Below are 26,400 nucleotides of genomic sequence, written 5' to 3'. Positions count from 1 at the left end.
GTTTCCTCCCGCGGAGCTTTAGCGACTGATGCTCGCGGAGCTTTAGCGACTGATGCTCGTGTGCGTGTGTGCCGTCATCCCGGGGGCAGCGGGGACCGTCCGGCTCCGCATCCGCCGCGGGTCCCTTCGCACCCCTCGAGGAGCATCCCCGCGTCTCCCGGCGGCTCCTCCGGGCCGGCAAAGCCGCGGACGGGGATCGCGGCTCCCGCGGAGCCTCCCCCGCCCCGGGCCGGGCCGCCCCCGCCGCGGGGACCCGTCGGAGAGCGGGGCGGGGCGGTGGGAGAAGGCGGAGCCGGCGGGCGCTGGGAAGCGGCTCCGGGAGCGCCGCGCAGTGCGGAGCGAGCCCGGGCTCGGCGGAGAGGGGTCCGGGGGCACCGCATCCCCATCCCGGCCCGGCGGAGCGGCCGCCCCCGCGGGGATTACAGGCTTGCGAGGCTGTTCCGGAGGAGCCGGGGCCGCTGCGTCTCCCCCATGGAATTCACCTGAGCGCGGCCGCGGCGGGAGAGGGACGGCGCCCGGAGGGAGCTCGCTTCGGCTCGGGAGAGAGAGGACGGGCATGACTTTTTAACCAAAACAAAAACAATCACCCCCTCCCGTAGAAAAAAAAAAAAAAAGAAAAAAAAAAAAAGGCAGCGGAATCAAAAAACCGAAAAAGCCGCCCGAAGGAAGGAAGGGACGCGCTGGACCCGCGGAGGGAGGGAGGAGGCGCCGCGGCCGCACCGCCCCGCACCGCCCCGCACCCGGAGGTGCCGCCGCTGCCCCGGCCGCCGCCGCACATGGTTTTCTTTGTCCTGCTGCTGCTCCATTAAGCGCTCCCGCTCCGCGCCCGCCGCGCTCCCCGCACACCCCCGCACGCCCCGCTCCTCCCGGGATCCATCTTGCGGGAGCGGGGGAAGGGGTCGGCGGCCCGGGAAGGATGCCCGCCCGCCCGGCCCCCGGAGTTCGCCCCCCGCGGAGGATTAGTTGGGGTTTGGCCGCGGGACGCTGAGAGAGAGCCGCGCTGGGATCGGGAGTTCCCGCACACCGCCCGCCCCTCCCGCACCGCCATGAGCCGCGGGCCGGCAGCCCCGCGGAGCCCCCGGAGCGCAGGTAACGCGGGGGAGGGCGGGGGGCTCCGTGCGGGCCCCCTGTGGATGGAGGGAGGGATGGAGGGAGCGGCCGCCTCTCCCGGGCACCCCCGGCCGGGATGAGGGGCACGGAGGGGCCGCGCTGGCTGCGCGGGCAGGTGCGGGGCCGGTGCAAGTGCCGCGCCGTGCCAGCAATGAGTCAGGCTGCGCCGTCTGCACAGGAAATGTTTTAGTCATACGGCCCCTTGAATGGCAGCGCATTCCTTGGTGAGGCAAAAAATACTCTTTAGGTCATTTTTTTTTTTTCTGTGCGGTTTGTTGGGTTTTGGTTGTTTTTTTGTTTGGTTGGTTTTTGGGGTTTTTTTTAGCCCAGGGATTGCTGAGTTGTTTCATTTCGCGGTGAAAAGGATTAAGCTGCGCTTGGTAACAAGGGGATTTGTAAGGGAAAACGGCCGAAGTGCGAGGAAGGGAACTGTGTGTCACCAGCTCCGGCTCTGTCTGTGCAGGACCGGGGAGAAGGACCCCGAAACCGGGGGGGCTCGGAGGGCAAGAACACCCCGGATAGCCCGGGGCGCCCGACCCGGTGCTGTCCCCAAATATCACGGTGCCAGCAGACACTGTCTGCTCATCTGCTGCTCAAGGAAGACCTGGAAAGATCAGGATAAAGGGGGATGAAGAGGGAGTTGCACTTGGCCGGTGTAAGGGAAGGGATAGCCGAGCTCCTCCGCCGCTCAGACATCCACGTTTGGCCACATCGCACCCGCCGTGGACATAAAGGCACTTTGTTGTCTCCACAGATCCCTGTCAGTACAGAGCAGGGTTTAGGTCAGCACTGCATAGGCACTGAATTTCATCCATCTGAGATAGTGCTGAGTCGTTGTGGATTTTTAAATTAATTTGGCTTTTTTTCCTTTAGCGTTGTTGAGTGATGTGGCTGCCTGACTGTGGAAAAATAAGAGTTGCATGGAAATTGATACACTGCCTGTCTGCTGGCAGAGATTGTATTCGCCTCTGTATCACTGGTTCATCGCCCTAATTGCTATGTTGTATTTAAACCCCGATTTTTAAATAACAGAACAGGCAGGCAAAGTTCCATCTCACCATTTGAGCCAGTGTTTGGGTTCAGGTTATTTTTATGGTAGTGCAGGCAAAGGGGTTCTTTCAAGTTGTTCTTCCATTCGGTTGTGTGTGGTCAGTAATGCAAAATGAGATTCGCTCGTGGACAAGCTTTGTCTTTGTAAAATTGCTCCTTTTTTATGTATATTGTATGGATAATCATCCCCGGGCAGGCTGTCTTGTGCACCACGTTATGTCCAAGATGTGCCACTTCCCGGTGTCACAGCACGGTTTGTGACTGGTTTATATGATAGCACAGGAAAAGGTTTCAGCTGAAAAACCGTGACTTAAAGACAATCTGTTGGTTTACACTTGGTGTTAGAACAAACTTCATAACAAGATGTTTTCCTCTTTGTAGTGCTTGGAAAAATCAAGTAAATATGCAACTTAGAGCTTCCCTGTGCTGTTTTGTTTTGAAACAGTAAAATAAAGTAATAGCTGAAACTGTAAGAAGTTTGTTTGGTTTATAATATTGGATTTTCTTTCTGAAAAGAAGGACTCATTCGGAGAGTTTTGACTTCAGAGAAAAGCTGCATTTGAAAAGACAACAACAGCTGAAATTCACTGGAAAAGAGTATTTTTAAGCAGCCTGATTGGCAAGAGTAGGAAAGCATTGAGCCTCTTGTTGGACTAATACTGGGCTGCTCTTTAAAGCACATGGCCTTCTTGATCTCTTCAATTTGTGCATTATTCACATATTTTCATTAATTTAGAGAAAGTCGTCACTGCATAATAAATCCATCATTGGGTAATAAATCCAGTGTTTACAAGGTATTTAATCGAGACAAAATGCACCAGCTCAGCTTTTAAATAAGCCAGGCGGTAATCTAGTAAAATCTGTCTAGAAGTCTGAAAAAGAATAATGCTATTTTTAACAATTAATCGTAGAAATCTTGTCTGTCGCTAACTTGAGGGCAAACAAATTATTTCAGTGTATTGCTGCACTGCAATACACAGTCTGAGCCGTGTCTGCTCATTTATCGGGAGTTTCACAGGGAAGTTTTTAGTGCAGTCGAGATAGCTAACGTCTGTGTTGCTTGTCTGATGGTTTTTATTTGGTTCTGAATTGAGAAATTCCTTCCCTTTAATAAAAAAAACCCCACAGCCTGCTTTCCAAAGAGTGTTTTTAATTATTTTTCCTGAATCCAGCACGAAAACAGTTTCTAGGAAAAAACTAAAATTTTTCTTGAGTGTTGCGTTTTAACCCTGGTTTTGCAGTGTTTTGTTACTGAGCACATTTTCCATGTATTTTCCAAAAGCAGCCTGTCTCTCACGGGGCTGGATCCAAGCTCCAGTCCCGAATCAAAGAGCATTTGTGGGTGCAGAGGAGAGAGAAGTTTAGGCTGTAGCTGGATATATGCGTGTATTGTGTGTGTGTGCCCAAACAGAGCTGCAGAAACTTAGGGGTTTGTGCTTCTGAGCTCAGGGTGTTTGTCAAATGAACATTTCCAGCGTTACCTTCCCCGTCTGCTTTTGTGCTGTTCGAGTTTCAACGTTTTTTTGTGAAACCCAGGTCAGGCTTTTTATAGCAGGTAAAGAGCTGAACTGGCGCGTTGGCACAGGAACAGCAGGAGTAGGGGGGGTGCTAACACAATATTAGGAGGAAAAACCTCCATGGATAAAGGTGTCTTGATGAAAAAGAAAAGGTTTATTAGTTGACACATAGCGTGGTGTGAAGATTCAGTTATTCAGAGGAAGGTGAATCCGGCGTGGAAATTCTGATCCTAAACACGAACTTGCTCTTTATTTTTGAAACAGTTGGTAGCAGCAGTTGATGAAATTACTAACCTAAGTTATCAGCAGTGCTTTGAAGGTGGTAAAAATCGAGTGTTGCCACAGTAGGGATCCCAAAAATACTTTAAAAATTAATTTAGAAATCTGCAGTTCTGGAAGTTCCCGGAGCTGGGCTGTGTGATTCCAAATCGTGACTCTCCTCCATCGCAATGTCGCTGTCAGAACGTGTTGGATAACGGCAGCACAAAGATCCAGTTTCCGTGCAGCTAATGTTGAAGAAAAACCCCATTTCTTTTTGAAATAGAATCTTTCCAAGGAAATCTCTGCACTGCAGGGCGGCGAAGCACAGCCAAACAGCACCACCTCATGGACACGGCCCCGGAGCCGCCGCTTCCAGCGCTCCTGGTTTTGTCTCCTGATTTGTTTCCCTAAAATATACATTCCTCTGCCTATGTATAAATACACCGCCGTGCCTTTGGAAATCTATCACTGCTACAAAACGTAACTTTTTTTTTTTTGTTTTTATTGGTCTTTCAGGCATCTGATGCCAGCTCTGAGAAACTGTTCAACGCTGTCACAAATAAAGGTAAGGCTGCAATTCACATCCCAAACAGATTTTTTTTTTCTTTCCCCACACGTTTCTTTTCATGGCAATTTCAATGGGAGATGAAATGTAACTTGTCTTGCAGAAATGTCGCAATCAGCTTGTTAGTGCTTTTTATGTTTCTCTGGGTTTCAGACGTGTTCTGTATGCTTGGTAATTGCTTTGCTTAATATAAAATATAGGCTTTAAATAATGCATTGCCTGCCAGGTCAGAATTAATTTAAATAACAATATTAGGGAATAGTTTATTTTACAAATGGCTTTAATTTAAGCTCATTTAAATAACTGTAAGAGTTTTCAAAATGTTTTAACTTGATTGTTACTCATCAGCTCCATGATAGACGTGGAATTATGAATAGCCAATTTGCACTGCTGACAGTAATAACCAGCCAACGTTTAGTATTCACAGGATAATAGTCATAAACCATGGCTTACTGTGCTGTGTGCTTTCTGTAGAGTTAATAAATGATATAGAGGGCCACATTTAAATATTCAGTATCCCATTAATTTCTTCCAAACAGCAATCCAAAGAGAGAGTGGCTAATGATATAACAGTACATTAAGGGAAAACTCGCCCTAAATCAGCACCAATGAGCTGCCCTGCAGGGCTGGGCCTGGAGCAGCGTTATTGGAAAGGCTTTGGGGATCCTTTGGTTTTAATTCTTATTTTTGATTTTGTTGGTGTTGTTGCAAGGAGGGTGGAGGGTGCAGCTCCAGGCAGGAGTTGTGCAAATGAGTGTAATTCAAAGCCTGGAAAATGTGCCAGGTTTTTACCCCACTGTCCTGCCCCTCAATGGACTCAGTAAGGGCTGAGTTTCCAGCTGTAAACCCGGGATTTTGACTGACTGGGGGTTTGGAAGGTTGGAGTCTGTTTGCATTAGAAGAGGCAGGTTTGATTGGTTTGAAATTTGGGTCTGTTTTGTTGGCCAGGTGTGGATTTGCTCGGTATTTGCCCTGTGTGCTTCTCCCTGGGTTTGGTTTGTTACTCCAGTGGGTCATTCCGGTGCTTTTCTGTGTCTTTTAATCCCACGAAGCTGCAGTGGTTTAACTGGGGACAGAACATGACCCCGTTACCTTTGGGATTCCCACGCTGATCCGCTGCTGCCTCTGAAGTCTTCTGCTGCATATTGAATTATACCTGGATTTAATTGCATTACGGATCCATAGTCCTGTTTTTCATGTATTAGCATCCTTTGGAAGTACAGTCTGGATTATTTCTTAGGTCTAACGAGGTTATCTCACTTGGCAAGCTGATCTATCCTTTGTGATTAATGGCATTTGCAGGTTCCCGGCCCCTCGGAGGCAGAGAATAGGTGGCACAGCCATTAGAAGGGAAGAGCTGCATGTCTGGAGTGACCCCAGGCCCCCAAACTACATGTGACTGCATCTTTATATTGCTAATTTGCTGTAGAAAGCTTTGGCATTTGAGCAGCCCTTTCTTGGGGTTGGACCAGGGCAGGAGAAGCCGAGGAGGAGGCAGCGAATCCACATTCCTGGCACAGGCCTGTAACCAGGGTGAGGGGCTCCTCTCCTCCCCAGGAGGTGGCTGATGAAGAGTAGGCCCCTCTTCCTCTTCCTTTGGTTTTCTTTTTTTGCCTCAAACACATTTCCCACATTCTTATTTCTGTTTACTTATGGAGCTTGGTTCGTGGCATCCCTTTGGATGTGAATACCCATGCTTGACAGGGAGCCTTTTCTTCCGAGGTACTTTTCTTTGGTGATTTAGTTCCCTTGAAAGGATTAGGGTTTCTTTGTGTAGCCTAAAATCAACATGGGCTTTTCGAAGCTTTGCTTGGGAAACCATACACAAATAAGCTTTTTAGTTGATGGTAGATTATTCCTTTGCCCCTTATTTCCATCAAAATGGCATCTTTCTTTTCTCCTCCTGAGTTTCCCCTTAAAGCCATATGCTAATTCCTGTTGGTAACATGAATGACAAGGGAGGAATCAATGCAAATCCAGGTGCGGCCAAACTAGGCTGGCTGGTATTTTCTTTTTTCTTTTTTTTTTTTCCCTTTTTTTTTCTTTTTTCTACTGGGAGAAAGAGATTAAGGGGAAAGAGGACAGAAAAAGCATGGGGGACAGTTTTGTCAAAGGGATTAGCATTCAAACTACTAAATATCAGGAAAAAGAGCCTCAGAAAAGCTCCCCTGTTTGGAGATAATGTCAGTAATTGCTGGCAGGCAGGTGCAGGGCTCTCACCATGCTGGGGAGGCTGTTGCCTTCTCTAAGTGTGTGCCCTGGGGACGCTGTGGCTGCCCGGGGGCTGTCAGTTTGATATATTCCAAGTTCAAGTTCCCTTTCTGCAGTTCAGTCTGTTTTGCTTCCAAGCCAGTTCTTCCCCACTGTGTGTTGTCCACGGCCGCTTTTGCCAAAAGCAATAAAAGTCACTCGTAAGAAAGGTCAGATTTGCATTGGGTAAATCCTGATGGAACCTTCAGAGCTGCCAGGCTGGGAGGGCTGGGCAGGCTGGCAGTGTCCACAGCCAGCCCTCTCAGAGATCCCACAGCCACTCATGGCTCACACAGTGTTTGTTTTTTTTGCCGTCTTGCCACTTATTCCCCCCCACCCCCCCGAATTATTTATAACTGAGGTAGCAGAAATTACACAAGTAATGTATTTATGGAGCCTGTAGAAATCCTGAAGCATTTCAGCTCTTGTATACACATTTTGTCCCCTTTCTGTCATTTAGTTGTGGACTTCAAGGCTGAAGATAAGCTCAAGGAGGGATGGATTGGTGTGGATGTGTAAGGGACAGTCCCTTCCTCAGAAACACTAAGAATTAAAGAAATCTAGAGCACAATGAAATCACCCCAAAACCTCCCTTGAAGAGCTGGTGAAACCCCTTGAGGAGAAGTCTCTCAGCTCCCATTTAGGAGTTAGTGCCCTTGAAGCTGAACGGGAAGGTGCATCCCTGAATCTGGAAGGCCCTGTGAGTTTTGGGGGGCAGCAAGTGGATGCTGGGGCCCCTCAGGGCTGGGACATGTGTCAGAGCCGAGGGGTGGAAAGGGCTGTGGGGTTCCCACCTCAGCTCCCTGCTGCCACTGCTCCCGGAGGTCCCAGCCCTGTGCTGTGTCTGCAGCAGGCTGGGAATTTGGGAGGGATATGGTTTGGTCCCCAGAGCAGGAACTGCTGCAGCTGCCACTGAAGTGAGTTGTCCCTGCACTCCAATTGCTCTGCAGGGAACACTTCACCTTGTAATGCTGAAATTATCCAGGGAGATGGTTCCCATGGGAATCCAGGTGGCTGTGCTGGGAGGTGAGCACCCAAGGGTCTGGGCCCATGGTAATGCTTGACAAAGGAGCTGTCAACATCTGAATAAATGAGTTGGAGAAGGGCTGGCAGAGAAGTGCATCCCCGCCTGCAGCTCCCTCCCTCCTTCCCTGCGGGTTGGCCCTTCCAGTTTGGAATTCCTGCTTATGCTCTGTGTGTCTTTGAAGGAACAGAACTGCTCTTTACCCTCTGGGAGTGTCACCTCAGCACCACTAATCCCGGCCAGAGTACAGGGTTTGTTCAGGAATTTTTGTAACGTGACTTCTCAGTGTAATTAAATTCCATTTTCTCTTAATAATTTAAATAGACACATCTGAAGCTGCAGAGCAGGCAGCTCATTCTGTGACTGTGTAGTTCATTTATGTTAACTCCCTCCTACATACCCTTGGAAAACAGCTTTTCCTGGAGGGAGAAACGAGTCCCAAAGTGGTGAAGTTTTCGTTTGTGCCGTATATTGAAGTTTGCCTTTGATCAGAAACACAATTGGGCTGTTAGAGCCTTTTATGTTCAAATTGTTTACAGGATGTTCATGTAAACTTTATGAATCCTTCTGCTGTGTGGCACCACCAGCTGTCAGGGAAATATTTATACTCTCAGTTGGAGGTAGATCAAGGCGTCTGGGTTAGGAGGCTTCACTGGTGGCTGAAATACCAGTCGGATCAAGCTCTGGCTGTTTAGGTGGTTCTGCAGCAATATCCTGCCCTGGAAAAACAGTCATGTTGTTGTTTCTCCCCCGTCTGTCTGTGGTGAAGCGTTTCTTGAGGATCCTCTACATCTGTTTCTGTAAACAAGTAGGGAGCTGAAGTTGGCAATTCCTCCCTGCTGATGCATTCACAGGAGATCCTTGGCTGTGGAGAGGTGCTCTCACTCTTAAGTAAACCATCCCCACGGCATCTCATGCTGAATATAAGTGGATCCAGTGCTACACAGACAGCACGTGTGCAGTATTAGCACGGTCAGTGGGCCTGAGAACTGGCTGGGGCTGCCTCCCTCCTTTCTAGGGGTCTGTAGGAACCCACAGAACAGCCTCACTCACTTGGGGTGTGTTGTCAGCATTGCTTTCGATTTGTGGGGTTGCTGCTGTCCACATATGTTGGCTCTTCTTGCTGCTCCTTCTCAGTGAAACGCTTCTCCCTCACTTGCTCTGGGAGCCCTGGAGCAATCCCAGCAGTGCAGGGAACCGGGTATGGGCCAGCAAACCTCAGGGACTGCTGAATCACACCAGCTGTCCCCCTCTGTGGTGGATCTGATGGCTCACCCTCCCCAGGGGACACCCTGACCGTGGTGTATCCCGACCTTTCCGGTGGTGGCTTTGAATCACTGGTTTGCCTGTGTTTTCATGGGTTTCAAATGGCTTTTCAGTATTTTCCATGTGAAAGCTCAGTGTCTCATTAGTGAGGGACTGAGCACTGGAAAAAGCCTCTGGTTTGGAGAGCCCGTGTTCCTGGTACCCGTGAGTTAAATCAGAAGAGCTGGTGTGTCACTTCACTCTGACTTCTGAGCCAGGCAGATGGAAAGGTCGATAAATGTCTGGAGATGGTGCTTTGTTCTGGTACACAAAGGAGTGAGGCAGTTACTCCAGTGCCAGGAATTTGCTCCATAACATCCCTGACAGCGGCATCTCCAGAGCACAAACCCCTCCTCACCATCCCTACTCTTTCCGTGCCCCTTCTTCTCTACGTGCTGGTGGCTTTTTGACTGGGCTGTGGCAGTCAGGTGGGGTGTGGGGTGCCAGAGCTTTGGGATCCCAGTGCTGGGAGACTCCAGAGATGTGGGATCCCAAAGCTGGGAGGTGCCAGAGCTGTGGGATCCCAAAGCTGTTCTGTAGCTGCAGGAGAAGGTTGCTGGATAATGTGATGTGCCCAATGTGCCCACAGGAACAGGTGAAAGTCCAAGGTAGCCTCTTCCACATCCTTTTGGATTCTTAAGTCTTAAAAGTTGTGATCTTACTAACAGGAGCCTTTCAAGGCTTCACTGATAACTTTAAAGTTAGTAACTCAAAACAAGAGCAGAGAGGAGCCAGCATGGTAGAAGCACCTGTAGGCACTGGCTTTTCTTGACCAAAATAGCAGAGGGAGGCAGTTAGAAGTGTTGTCCTGGGCATCCCTGCCCGTTTGGGCTGGTATCAAGTCCCTTTTGGGATTACTTGGTGATTATATTTCCCCAGGAGTTCATTTAAGGCTGTTGATTTTAGCAAAGTCAAACTATTCCAGTCTTAGGGAGCAAAATGGCAATATTTACTAACACATAATTGTATCTGTTCTGGAGGGAATGTTTGTTTTATAGATTAGCCTACATTTGGTTTACTCAAAAAAGACATCAGTGTTGGACTGTAAAATTGTGTTAATCAGTTCAAAAGAATGTGGAGAAATTCTTGGGATAGGAGTGTTTTGGTGACAAAGATCCTGCCTCAACATACCTGCAGTGAGGGGAGTCCAGGCTGGAGGCTGGTGTGAGATTTCATACACAGAGCATCCTGCAGACCTCCCATATCTGGCCTTCTGTTAGTCTCTCCCTTGTAATAAAATGTTATTTTCTCTGAAAATGTATGTTTATTTAACTAGGTCTCTTTTTGCTTCACAATCTGGATTCCATTCAGTCAGTTACCACTCCAATTAACTAACAATTATTTAACATTAACAGTAATTACAGACGCCAGTTAAGCGCCTACAGATGTCAACTGTTAGCTTTGTACCTAATCACTCAATGAAATGGAGAAAGTTCAACAAACATCAATTAGCCAAGCAATTAGTATGAGGTAGGAAAGAGCATGTTATCGTGTGTGAGCTGATTCAATTTATTTTATTTTGTCAGTAAAACACACACAGGCAGACAAGCAGCAATAAGTTGCTGAGATTAGATAAAGCTGTATTGTTTTGCTGTTTATACAAGGGTTTTTTTCCCCCTCCTATTCTTTCCCTTACATAACTTCAATGTGCTTTGCCAGGCATTTGTTATCTTATCAAATACACTTCATTTCCACTGGAAAAGCGCAGCAGTGTCATTGGCCAAGGCCCTTTGCATCAGGTTTACACCAGCAGTTCTGTCACCTTAGCAAAGCTACTCCTGTGAGCAGGCTTAACCTGGGAGTGGGTTTAACCCACGTTAAGCCAAGGACCATGCAGACACCAAGGTGCTGACGCAACAGGGACGTGGTTATAGATAAAACTGAACCATGGGAATGGGTTCCTCCATGGGGTTTGTCCATCCGTGTGTTTAATGTTGAGGCTGGATTGGCTCCGGCTCCACAACACCTTGCTGGGGGTTGTAGGAGGAAAAAAGGGCTTCCTCCCCAGGGTGTGTCAGCAAACAGGGCCTGGGCTGGCCCAGCTCAAGGGAGGGAGCAGCCTGAACGGGGAGGTTTCCATCAGTGTTACCTACAGCCACCCTGGGGAGCAGCAGAGCCTGCAGCAGCACCCTGTCACTGATATTGGATATTTGTGCCCGTGGGGCTCAAAAACTAGAAACAAACCAGTAGGAATGGGCCATGAATTAACTTTACCTTCAGAAAGAAGTGGTTCTTTCCCAGCCACCATCCAGGCTGTGCTGCCAGCCTGGCTTTCAAGCCTGTTTGAAGTCAGTGGAGCTGTGCACAGAGTGCTCGGTGTGTGGGGTCGGTGCACGGGGGGTGTCCAGGCTTCCCAAGTACCCAGCTGTGCCTCTGACCCACCAGTTCACCCCCTGAGGCCCTTCTTCTGCAGGATCTGATGTCTTCTCACTTGGCACAATTGCACAGCCTGAGCAAGGGGTGTTAGACATCCAGCTACTCTTAATGTAAAGAAAAAAAAAAGCACTCCAAAGTATCTCACATCCTACAGTCTTGACACTCTGGATGTCAGTGGGAGTTTTGCAGGGATGTCTATAGGAATTGTGGGCTCTCTTTTTCCTTTTTTTTTAAATAAAGTCTCATAGCTGCTTAAAACCAAAGCAAAGAGGCTTTTTTTTTTCTTCCAGTTCTCAACTGTCCCCCAAACAAGAATGTCTTTTGCCTTCAAAAAGGTTGGAGCTTGGAGCAACCTGATCTAGTGGAAGGTGTCCCTGCACAGGGCAGGGATTGGAACAAGATGAACTTTAAGGTCCCTTCCAACCCAAACTGTTCTATGATTCATCACTGCACTGACATATTTTAAGTGTTTGTCTCCATAAAATGATCCCACAAAGTCAGATATTATTTTATCATGCAGTCTACCCACAAAAGTCCATATGAATTAGTGGTTGTTTTCCAAAGTGTGGGAATAGGAGCAGAGAACCACAGGCAGATCTCGCTGTTGCTTTCCAAAGTCTCAGCTTTTTTTTTTTTCCTAGAAAAACAGAGCCTGAACATGTGAAGAAATTCTTCACTGTGTGACCTGAGTGCAATAATATTTGTCTGAGTAGGCAGAAAAACTGAAATGGAGCCTCCAAGTAAGAGCTGCCACGTTCATTCTGGTGGCAAAGAAGACTTTGTGAAGGATGATACTTTAATCTGGTGAATTTTTAACTTTCTCGTGGTTCAGTGGAGATTATCCAAAAGGAAAGGCAAGGCCTTGTCACAAAGGGACACTGAGGTTCTCAGGATAGGGAGGGAGTTGTGAGGGGCATTTCCAGTCTCAGGGAGCGGAATAAACAGCCTGATTTGTCCTCATTTTGGCTTCAGCTCAGTATTGTCCTTCATTGCTCCACTGACTTCAAACACTTGTTAACACTGAGATTTACTGAAGTGCTGTGCTGGGTGAGGGCTCCAGGAGTAAATCCTAGGACACCCTGGAGACTCTCAGCCACCCAGGCATCACTGAGAATTCCTTTTTTCCTGTCCCTAATGGATCCTGGTGACCAAGGGAGGGTCGAGCCCCTTTTGCTGGTCCCTGTGCCCACCTGGTCCTGCAGTGTTCCCCCACCTGGCTGCTGTCCTGGCTTTGGGCAGCAAAGTTGGGCTGCATGAGGTGAGTGATTTCTCACCAAAAACCCAAACACAGAAAAAAAAAAAAAAAAGGGGGGGATAATTTTTCAGCTGAGTTGCTTGAGTGAAAGGAGGAGAGGGGGGTAGAGACAGCCTGGGCAAGGGCAGAGGAGCTGCCCCCACCTTGGTGCTGGGGGATCAGCCCAGTCACAGCACAGCTTCACCTGCCATCACCTCTTCTCCTGGAGTTTGTCCAAGGCATCCAGTTATTCAGTGTAACAAGAACTGCTTTCCCAGCTGGGTATGACTGGCTGAGAGAGGCCTCAAGTGTGTGTCTGAAAGTATTCAAGCACAGTGTTCAAGCTGTTTGAAAAAGCCAGTGTCAATGTATAGTTAAAAAGTGGCAAACAGAGGAGCAGATAAACTGATTTGAGTGCCTTTTAGAGCAGTTAATGGCCTTGACTTACATATGCTGGCAGAGTAGGGCAGGAACTGAGAGCAGGGCTCCTTCCATAATTAACATGGAATTGTAGAATCCCAGAACAGTTTGGGTTGGAAGGGACCTTAAATCTCATCTCATTCCACCCCCTGCCATGGGCAGGGACACTTTCCACTAGCCCAGGTTGCTCCAAGCCCCCTCCAACCTGGCCAAGGACACTCCCAGGGATGGGGCAGCCACAGCTTCTCTGGGCAACCTGTGCCAGGGCCTCCCCACCCCCACAGCCAAGAATTTCTAAGCCAAAAATACTGTTGTAAAAACACCTTTTTCTTTTCTTTTTTTTTTTTTTTTTTTTGGAGCTGAAGACCTACACTCACTTTAAGATGTTCAGAGTGGGACCAGGGGGGACTTTCCAAGTCTGAGAGCACAAGACTCAAAACTCCACCAGCGCTGGAGTCTGTGCAGTAGGATTTCCCCTGGCACTTGCAATGCTGGCTTAAGGCATCCTTGCAGCTTGCCCTGACCTCTCCAGAGCCACCTGGCTTATTCCTGCCTCCTGTTCCCAGCCAGAGGAGCTCCCCAAAATCCCCTCTTACCCACTTAGCTGTCGTGATCCAAAAGTCACTCGCAGTCTTTGGAGCATGGGCTGAACCACTTCCTTCCTCAGCCCCCCTGGGAGCCTTACATTGGGTCCCTGTGTGCTCTGTGGGTCCCTCATGGGTTTTCACAAACATTTTGGGGTCAGGAGGGGAGGGGTATCTGTAGGACTTGGGCCACGTGCGTGACGAGGGAGGCGGGGAAGAATCCTTGGAGGAAGAACCTGTGGAGCGGGATGAGGTACAGCACTGCTGGGCTCCCACAGCCATTTGGTGCTGTTTCCAAATATTTCAAGTTAGTGGGCACTTTTGGAAATTAGAGGCAAAGGAATTTGAGTGGCTTGTAATAGAAAACAGCTGCTGCAGAGTAGGCTGAGTCCTGAGGAAAAACGACTCCGTGGAAATAGGTCTGCTGAGTAATAAAGCCACAAATAAATACTTAGTTCATTTACTAGGTTGTTAGTCCCACAAGCCCTGAAACTTCATTTGTTGAAAGAAACAGCATTATAAAAATCAGAAGCAGATGAGCAAAGGCTTGGTTTTACTGCTGCTGGCTGGGTTTTATTGCTGGGGGTTGCAGGCCTGGAGCCTGTGCAGCTTTCAGCAGGTGTGGGAGCTGCTTGGGGACCTCAGCACCAGTTTGTTCTGTGCTGGGATAAATAACTGTTGGGTTTTTTTTCTTTTCTCCTTGCTTGTGTTGCTGAGATAAATGGCTATTAAAATCTGACTTTGGACCTGCTGCCCCTGAGGAGGGGTGAGAAGCTGTGCTGGCAGCGCAGCACCTGCTGTAGATCAAAACCTCAAGGGTGGGTCAGCTTTGGAACTTGGAGTACCAGCTCTCCTTGGAACCCTGGGGTAGCATAGAGAGAATGTTGTCATTGAGGGAATTACTGTCCCAAGGCAGCTGATCTTCAGTTTTTTTTGTTATTGGGGGCAGTGAGACTTCAGGCCATGACAGATGGAAAGTCTGATAAGGATATTGGGTTTCTGACCCTTCTGAGAGAGAAGTGCTGGAATTTTTCCTCTCCCATCTGATTGTATCCAGGTGAGGTACCTAAACTGTGCTTTAGGTGCTCCTGACACTCTTCTTGAGGTCCAAACAAGTCTCATGTAGTTATGGGAGAAATGGGGTGAACTCGTAGGCTCTCACTTCTTCATCAAAAAGCAGGGGAATGATCTTGGTCTTCATTCTGGTCTTCATTCTTTGCCAGAAGTTCAGTCTTGTGTTTCTAACTCCCTCTGAAATGGGTGTTGATTTGAAGCTGAGGATTGTTGCTGTGTGAATAAAGAGCCTCCAGAGTCCCTGGGATCTGGGAAAGATTTACCATGTGGATGGAGAAATGGAAAGGTTGTCAGGATTTTGGAAAGAGCAGTGTGGAAGGGTCGTGCTGACCATGTTCTCTGAACACATACATGGATGAGAGCATGCTCAGGAACAATCCCAGCAATCCTGAAACTCCAAGTGCATCCTCCTTCCCCATGCCAAGAGAAACCCCATGGTTCCATCAGACATGTTTAGAGCAGACCACTCTACCCAGATTGCTTTGCAGACTGTGGTTCTTCAGTGACTGGCTCATTGTAACCCAGTTCATACTTGAACAGTCGTGTCTGATTGCAGGTGGGTGAACAACCCTTGGATGAACAACCCTTGGAATACACCAGGAATTGCTTGGATGTGATCAGGTGGTTTAACTCACCCTGGCACTGCTCGTGTCACTGTGCCTGTTGTGCTGCTCCCTGTGCATAAAGAGATGTCACATCATCTACAGCCAGACCCACAGCCATGGCATAGAAACAGGTCCCCAGGATCATGTTTGGTCCAAGCTCCAAGAGAAATCATAACCTTTGGGTAAAGAAGCTCATACTTGAACACTTGAAAGGCTAAAGCAAACCCAGCTGGCTCTGTGGATTGAATTAGAAAACTCTCATTTGTTTCTGTGTTGTAAAGATCATTTTTCGTGTCTTACAGCTTTTCTTTGTGCTCTGGTCAGTTTTCCTTCCTAAAACTGGGCAGTTATACCTGCTCTTGTGTTTTCCCAGTAGTTTCTCAAGATAATTTGTGCCCAAATTAGCAACCTGTGAATTTGCACTTGGATGCAGAAGAGATGGGAGTGCCCAGCTCTGCTGAACCTGGTGGAGTTACCAGTGCTTGTCGTGGAGAGTGTTTTCCTTTGTGTGCATCTGCATCAATATTTTACAAAAATAAGTATCTTCCTAAAGTGACCCTCTGGAAGTGTTCAAGGCCAGGTTGGATGAGGCTCTGAGCAGCTAGTGGGAGGTGTAGAGGGATTGGAATGAGATGATCTTTAAGGTCCCTTCCAACCCAGACCATTCTATGATTATAAGATCGTAGCCAGACTCTGTTGGGCCCTCGGGTGCTGTGTGCTCCTCCTGTGGTGCAGACAGGATGGGATGTAAAGTCTGAGCAGGGAAAACCCAATTTGACCAGTCAGACAAGTCTGAACCGCTCCCCACAGCAGGTGCAGTGGTGACCAGCACGACGGTGTCTCGAGGTAAACTCTGCAGAGCCCAATCCTGTGTGATGTTAGAAGTGTTTGTGGGCACTGTGGGTGTGAGTCCAACTCACTGCCCAGTCTCCTGGACACCAGGTGAAGCCCACAGAGCTGCAGAGAGGACTTGTGCCCTACCCTCGTGCTCCTCAGGTCGCTCCCGTGCCTTTGGCACCGTGTGAGTTGAGTTGTTGGGGTGATGGATTTCGACTGAGCTGTTTTTCCATCTGCTTCTGTATCTGCTCTCTGTACCTAATGCTGACTCTTATTTCGAAGTTATCACTCTACAGACCACCTTTGGCCCTGTTTGCAGAGCCCCTCACTCTGGGCACACCAGGCCCACGGCCAGGACTTGTGGGAATCACTGTAATATGATTAAATGCTGATAATAATCATCTGGCAAGCTGTTCCACTTGTCTGCAAAGGGCTGGGTGATATGTGCATGTGGGACAAGCCTGTGCATCTTTTGAATTAATAGGAAAATGAAGTTTGTCTGCAATCCAGCCCATAGTAAATTAACACCTTGCTTAAATAGTTAGCTGACAACTTGAATGGGGGAGGGGTGGCATTTTAATAGTTAAGCTGGTTTTCTCTGTCTTCACATGCCCTGTCCAGCATCTCCTCCTATTCAAATAACCTAATTGCTCTCCAGCCTTTCAACAGCACATCATCTTAGCTCCTTGCTGCCAAGATGGTTGTTCACCTCAAGGCCTCATTATGTTTTGCCACTGTATCAGGGGCCAAAAATAACTTGACAATATCTGCTCTCAATGACAAACAAATAATTGGGTGAAGCTGCCACAGACCACTGTGTGCAGAGCCCCTAATTAGAGCAGACCCCAAACCACCTCCTTGGTGTCACAGCAGGTCTGCAGAGAGTGGGACACAGGGTGACATCCCCATGGTGTCCTGGGGATGCAGACAGTGTGGGGGGTCTCCTCAGCAGCCCAGGACAAGCCACTGTCATTTTCCTGCATCTTGGAATAAAGGCTTAACAAAACCATTAAAAAGAATAATAATTAAAAACAATGACACGCACACTGTCACCTGACAGAGTTTGTGAGTGTGCCAGCAAATGATCCATCTTCCTCTTTTAATCTGATATTGTAATTAATTTAAAGTTGATTGCTGTGCATACTTAAAAATTAGATTAGCCAGTAACTTGTTTCTAATGATGTTTTTTATTGCTCTGGCAGTTTACACAAAAGCCATGAAATTGCTTGTCTTTGGAGCTTGTTAATATGTCCTGAGGAGGCAGGACCTGAGGTGGCCTGTGCCAGGGTCCCCAAAAGTGAGGTGTCCCCAGTGGGATGTGGTCACTCTCCTGCAGCCCTTTGGATCTCTCCAGCTGTGTCTTTCTATGATTCCATGAGTAGCTGATATTACTAATCCTATGTGACTTGGTGGATGTGATGAAACAGAGTGGCTGCATTCAGAAGTGTGTGGGAGACCCTGTAACTCAACACTTCTTGGAACTGCTCCTTTTTAAACACTGATGTTCCCTTTTCTGTGCTGGTGAGTGAGTTGCAAGTCGGGATTTTCAGCCACATCAGTACAGGTGTGTGTGCCCAGGTCACACCACCAGGAATTAGGATGTTCCTGCTCAAGTGCTTATTCTTGCTTCTCAGACAGTCCGTGTTGGGGAGCAGATTGTGAGGCAGAGGGAGAAGCAGCATTAAGGTGTTACGAGAAGTGGTTCAAAAAGATGCTATGGGGGGGTTTTACTTGTTTTGGCAAAGAATCTGTAGCTTTTTTCTGCAGTGTTTTATGTTTCTGCTGCTGCCAGCAGTTAGAACTAGGAGTGGTCTGAAAAATCTGGGCAGTTAGGAAAACTTCAAAGCTTAAAGATCAACCTAGTTTGTAGGTAAAGGTCTGTCTTTATAGTTAACGTGTCCATGTTACTTATTTTAGTAATCATATTATGGATAAAGTAATTTCCAAAAGCAAACACGCAGGAGGCAAGAAATAGGATTCTGTCTCTGAGCTGATTCTTCAGAAAATGATAAACAGACTTTAGCAGTCTGCATTTAAATATTTAGGGTTTATGTGCTTTCCTTTGGCTAACCATGGAACATGAGCACTGCTTAAAACCTGGAGTTTATTGCTGGGCTTTCATGTTCTCTCTGCAACTTAAACTTTGTCCTTTGTAGACAGAGTGAGTCCATTCTCTTAGGCTGCGGTTTTAATATGGAAAAAGCATGTAGATAACTTGCTCTGACAGGCAGAAGGTAAATGATTTCCCTACATCTCAGGCAGCTTAGACTTTTTTTTTGAAAAGAAAGAAATTGCTTATACTCTATTTACCTTTTCCCCTGAGGAGTAAACGGGAGGTGGAGGCACCACATACTTTCTGACATGTTGTATTTGAGTTTTCCCTTCATTGCAGCAACACATCAGCCAGGAGTGAATTTCCTGGGGGTGGTTTGGTGGTGCAACGTGCTGAACCTTGCCTTGTCAACAGGCACATTCCTGGGATTTCATGCAATAGCAAGTGTGGTGTGAAATGGGAGCTTCACAGAGTAATAACTCATGTTGGGCTGTGGAGATCAGGAACAAACAGCAGCAGGGGCTGAGCTGCTTGTGTTCAAGTGCAGAACTTTAAAGGTTGAAATGAGTCCAGAGGAGGCCATGAAGATGTTCCAAGGGCTGGAGCAGCTCTTGCTGTGAGGAAAGGCTGGGAGAGCTGGGGTGTTGGAGAAGAGAAGGCTCCAGGATGACTTTATTGCAGCCTTTGAGTACCTAAAGGGGCTCCAAGAGAGATGGAGAGGGACTTTGGACAAGGGCCTGGAGGGACAGGACAAGGGGGAATGGCTTCCCACTGCCAGAGGGCAGGGATAGATGGGATATTGGGAAGGAATTCTTGGCTGTGAGGGTGGGGAGGCCCTGGCACAGGTTTCCCAGAGAAGCTGTGGCTGCCCCTGGATCCCTGGAAGTGTCCAAGGCCAGGCTGGACGGGGCTTGGATCAACCTGGGCTAGTGGAAGGTGTCCCTGCCCATGGCAGGGGGTTGGAACTGAATAATCTTGAAGGTCCCTTCCTACCCAAACCAGTCTGGGATTTTGTGGTGAAATTTCAGGTCCCATTTTCTCAAATATAAAAATAACTGTAGATTCAGGCGTCCCTTGGAGAGCTGTAATTAGTTTTGAGAACAAAAGGGTTTACAGTTACACACCGTTACAATCATGTTACTTAAAAGGTAAACCAAAATTACACAGCCTCCTTTTTTTCCCTCAGCATTTGCAGGAATGCAGTTTCAGGTACATGTGTATGTATGTTTTTAATAACACTCCGTCGTTCGACATGGTGTCTTGCCAAAAATGAAATCATTAATGAACTCCACGGGGGATTTATGCAGATCCAAAGCTGCTCATTACATCTATTTTTAAGTCCATTGCTGCGCTGAGGGCGAGGGGAATTTGTTGAAACCTGTAGTGTTAAAACTTGTAATTTTGTTTGCTAACACTTGCAGGAGATTACAGATGTGATCCAGGGCCCTTTGAAGTCGAGGGGAGCAGGGGGATCATTAGCATAGGGATTAGTGAGTGTTTTTCTAATGCAATACTCTTACCTGGTGCTCTGGGAAAAGCTCCCTCCTGTCCCTCCCCTCCCACCTGGGGAATGCACACAGCAGGGATGGGGTGTGGGGAGTTCTTTCCAAACTGTGGCTTTTCCAGAGGGTGGAAGTGTGGCCTCTGGTGTGTCTGTGAAGTCTGAATGTCCATGGAAGCTGAATGTCCACGAGGTCTGTCACTGTATAATTTTAAAAGAAACAGTCTAAGAACTTCTCCTCCTCCTTGAAGGCAGCTTTCTGGGTGACTCCTTCAGTTCATGAAAGGTGCATTTTGAGAAACATCCATGTGGGATGCTGGGTATTCCCCAAAAAAGGTGTTCTCGGAGGCCTCTGGTGCCAGGGTTTTCTCTGGGAGCCTCTCTGCTCCGGGATTATGGATACACAACTTCTTCAGGCAACTGGAACAAAGGTGCATCAGGGCCAAATGCAAGTGCAGTTTTCATACAACAAATGGAAATAGTCTCTTGTGACAGCAGGATACAGACATGGAAAAATAACATTGGATGTGTCTGCAGGAGCCAAAGGGAGTTTGAAGTTGCTGCTGGTGTTGGGTTCTCTGCAGGTATTTAATGGGGTTTGCTGTGACATGCTCCCGAGTGGAGAATGGTCCTGGAGCTGACAGACTGTGCTCAAGGCAAATTCTTTTCATTAAAAAAGGATTTCACTAATTAGAGCCGACTGTCGGCTGACAGGTTAATTGATAAGGGAAGTGGGCCCAGTAACCTGGAGGTGAGATTATATTGTGACTTTAAATCTTTATAGTCTCTGGTAAAACTTGGTCTTCCACTGGAATGCTGGAGGAATCACCCTGGCTGGTTTTTTACAAGGCACAGGGCCTGAAAAGATCTGCAAAAAAAAAAAGCTGCAGTTCCCTAAAATTCAGTTTTCAAAGTAAAGATCTGATCTGGCAAATTTATTCTAGGCTAAGGCTCATTGAGCTGTTTCAGTGGCAGCTTTGCTGCACATTGCTGTGCTTGGGCTCACGTGGAACCCGGTTGGGGCTGACAGGGAGTTCACGTGTAACTTCTTTAATTAGCTAAAACAGAACTTAATGTGCTTTCTTTTTAACTGTTGAAATAAGTAATCACTTGCTCCAATAAAGAGTGGTTTTGGAACCACTCTTTTCTAATAATTTGCCTTTTAAAATGGAAATGAGCTTGGGAGTGGGTTTAGTGGTTGATAGGAAGGAAACAGAGAGAGAGTAGAGGGAGATTGGATATTAGGAATAAATCCTTCCCTGTGAGGGTGGGGAGGCCCTGGCACAGGTTTCCCAGAGAAGCTGTGGCTGCCCCTGGATCCCTGGAAGTGTCCAAGGCCAGGTTGGACGGGGCTTGGAGCAACCTGGCCCATGGCAGGGGGTGGAACAAGATGATCTTTGAGGTCCCTTCCAACCCAAACCATTCCATGATTCCATGGTTCTGTGAAACAGCGACACAGGGAGCCCAGCTGGGCTGTGCTGGGTCCTGCTGACAGATCTGGGCTCAGTGAAAAGCCTTTCCAAAGACATCTGATGAACACAAATGACTTCCTGTGATTTTTCTTTCAGCTGTGTGGAAACCGTATTTTATGGGGTAGAAAGATAATAGTGAAAAGGCAGGTAATTACAGTAGGACCTGGAAAAATCCAACTGGAAAACTCTCTTGACCTCCACCTGAGTCCACTAAAGCTGTGGGAGGAGGATGTGGTGGGGGAAAGCCACTCATCCATATTTAATCCTTTTTGTTTAGTCGAGGTTATTCCTTAGATCTGGACATTATCCCTTTAATTTGTTGTGTCCAGGTAACATGTAGGCACAGGAAAGGCTGGATGAGGGTGTGAACATGGGGGTTGTGTTGGGCAAGAGAGGTCAGACCAGTGTCAGGTCGTGGGGAGGAGTGAAGGGAAGGAACTGGGCAGAAAGGTCTCTGTCCCTTGTGCTGCTGCAAAAACCTGGGTGTAGTTTAAATGTAGTTTTTGGCTGTCTTTCTAAGGAAAAACAGTGGTATAAAGAAAGGTGTTTCCTGGTAAGCTGAGAGCAGCATATCACTCATCAGATTCAAAGGAATAAATTTCAGCTGTTATAAATGAGGTGATATACACTGGCTAATAATAGCTGTAACTAGAATTTGGGAGGGGGTGAGTCCTAAGGATTTGTCATAATGGTTGTTTTCATTGGCACACAAATACCTGACTGTAAGAGCTGAGACATTTGTGTTCCAGCCCTTTCCTCTTGGGTAGAATTAGATGCATGGATTGCATATATCAGTATGGTCAGCCCTGCTTAGATGTCAAAACATCGAGTGTCAATCCTATCATAATATCTAAACCCGTCTTGTTTTCCTTTTCCTTCCTCCCCCCCCCCCCGTGCTCCATCTAAAATAAATAACTGAAAATTACAGAATGAATATAACCCATTTCTCCAAAGGAAGAAAAATAATTGCCTTCAGACTTCTGACTTACCTGCCAAATTGCATCCTGATGTGAATTGCAATGGACAAATTATAATCTTTTGAGACAAGGGAAGAGATGATGGAGTCTGTAAGTGACCCTTCCCTGGTAGGCACAGTCAGAATGAAACTAAACTTGGCAAGTGATTTGCACTCACACCAGGAAGAGTCGGTCCCCAGGTCACCCTCGAAAGGCATTAACTTGTGAGTGTGAGGCAGAGAGCTCCCAGTGCTGCTGAGGGCTGGCCTTGGACAGGAGGCAGCTCAGGGGCTGTCAGTGTTATGCACAATGCAAGCCCTGTATTCCACCACTGCAGAAAAAAAAAAAACCAAACCCAAAACAAACAACCAGAACAAAACAGTGTCAATAAAAAGCGGAGCAGGGGGGAGGGAAATCCAACCAGGGAGTCTCCTGTTTGCAGGGTTTGTCTTGCAAAGGCATTTTACAAACAGTGGAGCTGGCAGGGGAGGCCACATCAGTGAGATTTGGGCATCTGTATTCAAGAAGTTTGATATTTGATGGAGGAGTTGGAACTGGATGAAGTTCAGTATATGGTGGAGAGGTGGAAAAAAGTGATCTCTAAGGGCCCTTCCAACCCAAGCCATTCTATGACTCTATGATTCTGTTTCTGGCTGTGCCCCAGCCCAGGGCTATCCCTTGGTTCAGCCCTACCCAGGCTCTTGAAGCTGTTTGGGGCTGTTCATGGTTGGTTGTGCTGCTGTAAAGTCCCTGGGCTGTGTCTTGGTTTACTTGATAATCCAATGCCTTGTGTAAATGTGGAGCAGCCCAGGACATGCCTGTCCTGTTACACACGTGGCTGCTTTTGTGTAGAAATGGCCATGAGGATGCAGAGGGTTACCTGGGCAAAGACTGAGAGATTTCCATGTGTTTCAGACTTGCTTTTACCCCATTTTTAGTATTGGAGTGACTTCTCTGGGCCTTGGGGACAGGTGCAGCTGGAGGGGTTGACTTGCAGGAGGTCCTTCCAGAGGGGTGAGGGCAGTGATGCTGAATGATGCTGAGTGTAAAACTTTATTTTGAGCTCCAGAAATACCAGTGAAGAAACTAAACTTTGTTTCCAGACGGGAGAGTGTTTTGTGAAAATTGTTCCCACAGACCCTGCTCAAAACCCTACATTGTCTGCACCCAAGGAACCTGAATTTGTCTAAAAAGCCTTTTGCTGTAGAATCTAAGAACAGATACAAGCTCTGTAAGAAACTACAGTATCAGCTGTGTGAAAAAACAAACAAACAAACTCAAAATGTTGTAATTTCCCGGCTGTGAAGCCACCATGAACAATGTAACTTCAGTGAGGTGCTCACTGCATCACCTGCAGTGCCTGGTGGCGCTGAGTTCTTCAAGTCCCATTTAAAAACTAAAATAAAATCTTATTTACTTCAATTTAAACCATATACATTGTTACTTCAGCCATTTAGATGTTTCTGGTTAAGCACATGGTTTCCTGGCCCTTTCAATTCTGTGATTAAGTCGGAGGTTTTTTTAGTGACTATTTAAGCTCTTGCAGAGAAGTCAAACAATCTCACAGCCTTTGGTGAAACCCAAAAACTCTCTGGTATTTTACCAGCTCACTTACTGCTGTTGCTGCCTGTGCACACTGAGGTCCATTTAGGTGATTCCTCAAAATGTGCATCCAAAATATTTGCTATCCAAAGGCTTTAGCTTGGTTTGGATGGGGTGTCAGTAGGTTGACAGATCTTCCACTAGTTGAAGCTGGAAGGGAGAAACCCAGAGCTTTGTACCTGAGTTACTAAAACCTGATCTTGACTTTTGTAATGTGGTAGGTTGTGTGGATGGTGCTGCCATTGGAGCTCAGGCAGGATAGAGGGGTTAAGACCAGGAAAATAAAGGAGGGAGTAAATCCTTCCAGGCTGGGTTATGAGTAGCAAGAGCCAGTACAAAAAGGAGACATAAGGTTGTGTCCCACAACCTTAAAATAGTAAGGTAATAATGTAAAATAGTTGGATAAAAACAACCCCCCCTCCGTGTTCGTGACAGGTTCTCAGACAGTTGTGGTTGTTTCTTCGGCCTCAGGAATATTAATTGTCATTTGGTGGCTTGCTCTGGAAGGTGATAGCAGTACTGTGAGCGTTTTCCGAGGGAGACACGAGCTGTAGAGGTTTATTAATAGGATGTAAAACAATTATTTGTTTGTTCCTTTCCCCCCTCAGGAATTTTTTCTTTTTTGTTTTCTAAATAACAGAAGACATCCTTGGCAGCAGAATCCCCACAGTTGTTAATGTCAGATTGTTATCAGATCTGGCAGTGACTGTTTTCTAATAATAAGTATGTTTTTCCCTTGCTGCTCATGCAAGAGTGACAGTTTGCTGCAACTCAAGGCGAGATGAAAAAGAAATTCAGCATTTGCCACTTACATATCTGAAAACAAATGATCTAGTTAGTGCAGATCTTTCTTTTTTATTATTTATCTGCCTTTCAGTTATCTAAGAAATGGATTTCCAAGAGGCAACCGAGAGGCGGGGTTGGAATTCCTCCTGCTTTTCAGCTTTTGTTTAGATCCTGTTCATGTTTGGGCTTGACTGACAACATCCCTGCACTCCCAAGGGAAGAGCTGCTGAAACTCATTTTAGTTTTGGTCTTATTGATGAGGTTGGTTGAGATGTTTTAATTTAATAAGCGTCATCACAGTTCAGTGATTAGTGTCTTCTCTGGGATAAGAGGCCCACTATGGAAAATGCCTGGGGACTAGTCTGGGCAGCTGGACTGTGCCAAGGTTCCTGTCATCCCTGGGGCTGCCCATCAGTTGTCCATGGCCTGTGGTGGCCTCCCTGGAGGGAGAAGACCAAGAATCACAGAGTCATAGAATGTGCTGAGCTGGGAGGGACCCACAGATCACAGAGTCCAACCCTCAGCCCTGCACAGGCCCAGCCCCAAGAGTCACCCCCTGTGCCCCAGAGGATCAGCCAAACCCTCCCTGAGCTCTGGCAGCCTTGGGGCTGTGCCCACTGCCCTGGGGAGCCTGGGCAGTGCCCAACCAGCCTCTGGGGGAAGAACCTTTGGCTGAGATCCAACCTGAGCCTGCCCTGACACAGCTCCAGCCATTCCCTGGCTGCTGTCCCTGGTCCCCCCAGAGCAGAGCTCAGTCCCTGCCCCTCCTCTGCCCCTGCCCAGGAATTTGGAACTGCATTGAGGTCTCCCCTCAGTCTCCTCTTTTCCAGCTGAACACAGCAAGTGCCCTCAGTGTCCTCACACAGCTTCAAATCAAGGCCCTTCCCCATCTCTGTTCCCTCCTTTGGACACTCTCCAATGGCTCAATCCCTTCCCTACATTGTGTCCCCCCAAACTGCCCCAATGTTGAGGTGAGGCTGCCCCAGGGCAGAGCAGAGCGGGACAATCCCCTCCCTGGTACCCCCTGGACAGGGTTGGCCCTCCTGGCTGCCAGGGCACTGCTGACTCATAGAGCTAAATCCTCCTCCTCCTCCTCCAGGAGGGTGTTGTTAAGGCTCATAACTGTTCACATTCCTGATCTTTCTCATTTCCCTCTCCTTCCATGGCAGTGTCTCTGCTGCTCTGACCCAGAGCCTTTCTCCTGGCAGCTCTGGTTGCTCAGATGCTGAGCTGTCCAAGGAGCTGGGAGAAGGGATTCTCTCCTGCATCTTCACCCATGTGGCCATGAATATGCACCAGCTGTCAGGATCCCAAGCCCAACCATCACCTTTTCCCTGTGCCAGCCCCTTCCCAAAGCAGAGCTCTCTGTGACCCATCCCCCTGAGGAGCCTCGGCTGCTCCCCCGGGGGGGGGGGAGATGAAAGATGGGCCGAGTCTGATCCCAGGGCAGGATTAACAACCTGAGATGTGTCAGGGCAGAGGAGAAAGGGCAGCGCTCAAAGCTCCTCTCATCTGTTATGGCAACAACACAACAGAAGCAGTCGCTGATTACCAAACACGAGGCCACCTCTTTCAGAAAGGGATTAAGTAGCTGAAAGCACTTTTTTAGCCTGAAAGTGATACGGTGTTAAATATAACCCTTTTGGACTATTTCTTCCTGGGGATTATTTTGGAAAAGCCCTGTGACCCTGGATCAGTGAGCACCCCTTGATGCTGGATGGATTAACCAGCAACGAGAACATTAAGTGATCACAAGCTGCTGTGAATTACTTTTTTGCCTTATCAGGCTTCATTTTAAGATTACTGGCAGATCCTCTT

General features: G+C 47.7%; 1 long non-coding RNA gene across 1 annotated transcript in view; it reads left to right on the top strand.

Moving 5' to 3' along the window:
- The first annotated feature begins 331 nt into the window (after positions 1-331).
- Positions 332-26,400, top strand: part of LOC113957339 — a 47,270-nt gene continuing 21,201 nt past the window's right edge. Inside the window, exons 1-2 of the long non-coding RNA XR_003531134.1 lie at positions 332-1,089; positions 4,455-4,503. This is a non-coding gene — a long non-coding RNA (uncharacterized LOC113957339). The remainder of the gene's footprint in view (positions 1,090-4,454; positions 4,504-26,400) is intronic.

Source organism: Corapipo altera, unplaced genomic scaffold (genome assembly GCF_003945725.1).
Source record: "Corapipo altera isolate COAL_440 unplaced genomic scaffold, ASM394572v1 105, whole genome shotgun sequence".
NCBI lineage: Eukaryota > Metazoa > Chordata > Aves > Passeriformes > Pipridae > Corapipo > Corapipo altera.
The sequence above is the reverse complement of the archived record's forward strand: the minus strand, read 5'-3'. Positions and strand labels throughout refer to the sequence as shown.